Source organism: Diplotaxodon limnothrissa, linkage group LG23, assembly GCF_057381915.1.
Source record: "Diplotaxodon limnothrissa isolate DT_005_m linkage group LG23, D_limnothrissa_male_GT1.1, whole genome shotgun sequence".
NCBI lineage: Eukaryota > Metazoa > Chordata > Actinopteri > Cichliformes > Cichlidae > Diplotaxodon > Diplotaxodon limnothrissa.
In genome coordinates this window covers 43,613,715-43,617,240 of record NC_140617.1, presented here as the reverse complement: position 1 = coordinate 43,617,240, position 3,526 = coordinate 43,613,715, and the positions used below count along the sequence as shown (strand labels likewise).

Here is a 3,526-nt window from a genome sequence, read left to right as displayed (position 1 = left end):
TAATCAAAGAAATGTTGGCCTTGGATGCAAATCAGCGCATAACACCCTCGGAGGTTCTGAAGCATCCCTTTTTCCACCCTGGCCTCTCAAGGAGAACCCCCTGCACTGACATGAATAGTACAGGGGGACAAAACCTTGTGTTCTCTCAGCAGCAATCATCGTTTGGGTGGCCAGAATTCTAGGGGAGCTAGAAATTCTTGTGGAAAAAAAGCCCAAAACAATAACATCAACAAAAACAACCAATGAATGTGGTCTTAAACTTGGGCACAATTTGGCTTGAAATCCATCAACTAATCTCTCAATATTCAAAGCGGAGCAGCAGACAACTTACCATCACATCAGTCCTTCAATCAGACCTACAACAAACGTCTTCCTTCTCTCACCCCAACCGGTCGCAGCAGATGGCCGCCCCGACCTGAGCCTGGTTCTGCCGGAGGTTTCTTCCTGTAAAAAGGGAGTTTTTCCTTCCCACTGTCGCCAAAGTGCTTGCTCATAGGGGGTCATATGATTGTTGGGTTCTCTGTATGTATTATTGTAGGGTCTACCTTACAATAATACATACAGCCTTGAAGTAACTGGTGATGTGATTTGCTGCTGAATCAATTCGGAACTAATTGGAAATCTGGATATTAATTAAATAAACCTGCTTTGAGCATCAATTAATTGTTGTTTGAAATTCTTTATAAATATATAAATATAGTGCCACTCTTCTACTGTTTAAATTGCAACTGTTTCAAACTGACTAATTTATTCATACACTTGAGCATAAACACACGCACAGTAAATGGCCTGTACTTGTACAGCGCTTTACTTAGTCCCCAAGGACCCCAAAGAGCTTTACACTACATTCAGTCATTCACACATTCACACACACATTCACACACTGGTGATGGCAGCTACATTGTAGCCACAGCTGCCCTGGGGCGCACTGACAGAACATTGCAGAACCTTCAGCACCTCGTATGAAAAATATTTGACTGTGTGTATGCTTTTAGCGCTGTTTGGATTTGAGAAAATCTAAAATAAATTGAAATTTTTTTTTAGAAGTTGTTTTATAAATTTCAGTGGTATATTATGCATACAATAGGACATCTATTTAGATTTACATCTTCCACAGAAAAAACTGCACATTACTGAAACTTAGTATACTGGACTTTGTTGTTGTCCCACACAGGTTCAATTTCGAGTGGTAGATGGCTCAGTGCTCAGTCAACCAAGATTTTATGATAGTGGGCACAATGAGATAGATAAGCTGCTTGTAAACAGTACTTTTATGCTCTCTTTTTCCATTTGGATAAGAAAGAAAGAACCAGGAAACAAAGGCAAACAAATAATCTCTGCCTTTATCCCAGATTCACATTATAGGAACAGCTGCTCAATGACCACTGTAGTCTTTGCTTACTGCACTTTTATCTACATCTATGCAAAGTGATCCACTACACCTACTTTTACAGTTAAATCCTTTTATGAGCACTCATGCCATTTTAATCTGAGTTTCTACTCAAATACAATCAGTAAAGAAAAACACAGTCTGTGACGTTTGTTTTGAAGGAAAAGGTATTCCCTGCAAATGTTTATCTGTGTGAGACTATTCAGAAAACAGTAATTTTCAGCTACTGTATAGCTCTGTGTAAATAATCATTCTGTACATTCGATAATCTTTAATCCTACAACTGTTTACAACTTGCATAGTTCCCATTTCTGTATAGCTGTATATCCCAGATTCTGTAAAGTTATTTATTTCATATTCTGTATAGTTTTTCATATTTATATCCTGTTCATATCCTGTACATAGCTTGTACTCACTACAGCCTGTACATACTTATAGTTATAGAATATTCACAACATACTTCATACCGTGTACATTATAACATACCATAATAGACCCATTTCTGTAATATACTCACATATCTATATTATTGCTAATATATATTGTAATATATCTATATCACTAAAGAACTTCTGGATGGATGCAAACTGCATTTCGTTGCCCTGTACCTGTGCATGTGCAATGACAATAAAGTTGAATTCTATTCTATTCTATTCTATTTTGTTTTATAGGTGAGACACTTGGCCTCTTTTTTCCTTGTTCTACGTTTGTCTTTTGTCCGATTACTCTGGAACACAAGATGGAAAACTGATATTCTCATGTTAAAAATATAGAAAAAGGATTTTATCACCCATAAATGTTAACTTCTCATGCCTCTTAGCACAAGCAGGAGCAGAAGCGCCCTCTGCAGTTTGTGTGTGGAAGTGCAAAAGCTTACAGCACCTGGTATTCCCAGGCGGTCTCCCATCCAAGTACTGACCAGGCCCGACCCTGCTTAGCTTCCGAGATCAGACGAGATCGGGCGTGTTCAGGGTGGTATGGCCGTAAGCGAAAGCAAAGCTGTGAAAAAGACCTTTTATTGGTGGCAAATGTCTCACAGTTTGATCTATATTATTGTGCTAAACTTCATATGTTACAGCGACAACATGCAAACCTTCGTTATTACAGTTTTTTCTGATTGCTTAAGCACATTTTTTGTAACTATTGGCTAATTTTGCAAAACTCTTCACACAAATAAGAAAACCTGTCACCCAATCATCAAAACATTGTAGTTCTCTTGCAAAAGCAAACACAGCTAGACTAACTCTTCACACCTTCGTAAAAGTGGTGTTTCCGTATCAAACAGTACACACAAGCCATCATCTACTAAGCACACAACTAACCGATTCTCATTTCAAGATGTCCTTATGGTGCTTGCTACAGTGTAGCGGCTCGAGTTAGGCTGGACCCGTTGGCCAGCTACCCTCAGGGTCACTCCACGGTTGATTACATGGTCCACTATTGTAGCTCTGATGTCATCAGTGATTCTATTTCTTACTCTTCCTACCCTTCCTCTCCCCCCTCCTCATTTTCCTCTCCCCCCTCCTCATCTTCCTCTTGCTCCTCCTTGTCCTTGTCGTCCTCTTCATCCTACTTCTTCACCTCCACGTCCTCTTCCTCGGCCTCCTCTACTTCTCACTCTTTCGGCTCCCTCCATTGTACTCCGCACACACAGCTTACCTGTATCATAGTGCTTAGGCTGATTGCAAAGTGAACGAATTATCTAAAAAAGTTTTCACATGTGAAAGTGTGCCAGACAGTTGGCAAGTTAGTGTTAATGATAGCCATACATGTGTATACTTTTGCTAGGAGTGTGTTGGAAATTTGGTAATTGAGTGTTGTGCAGTGAATTGTGCCTACAGTTTTGCAAAGTGTGTGTTACAAAATTGCAAACTGAGTGCAAAGCAGTTTTTGTGCTTTTAGTTTTGCAAACTCAGTGAGTGGTTTTGCTATAAGTCTGAATAGTTTTAGAGATTGTGCTACAGGAATCACAGTTAGGGTTTAAGCATTCAGAAAAAACTGTAACTGCAGCTTCAAATTGAGCTGCAAAAATGCTTTTCCCGCAGTAACATCACGATAAGAAGACATGTTCGTTGATTACAGCACAGTGTTAAAGTGACAGAGAGCACACGGTGTGTTGGGTCGATTTGGAAGTCC

The 3,526-nt window shown here is 39.6% G+C and overlaps 1 non-coding gene across 1 annotated transcript; it reads right to left on the bottom strand.

The window, feature by feature from the left end:
* Positions 1–2,260: 2,260 nt before the first annotated feature.
* LOC146608811 (5S ribosomal RNA) lies at positions 2,261–2,379 on the bottom strand. Its single transcript, XR_014905232.1, has one exon. It is a non-coding gene; the product is annotated as a 5S ribosomal RNA (ribosomal RNA).
* Positions 2,380–3,526: the final 1,147 nt, after the last annotated feature.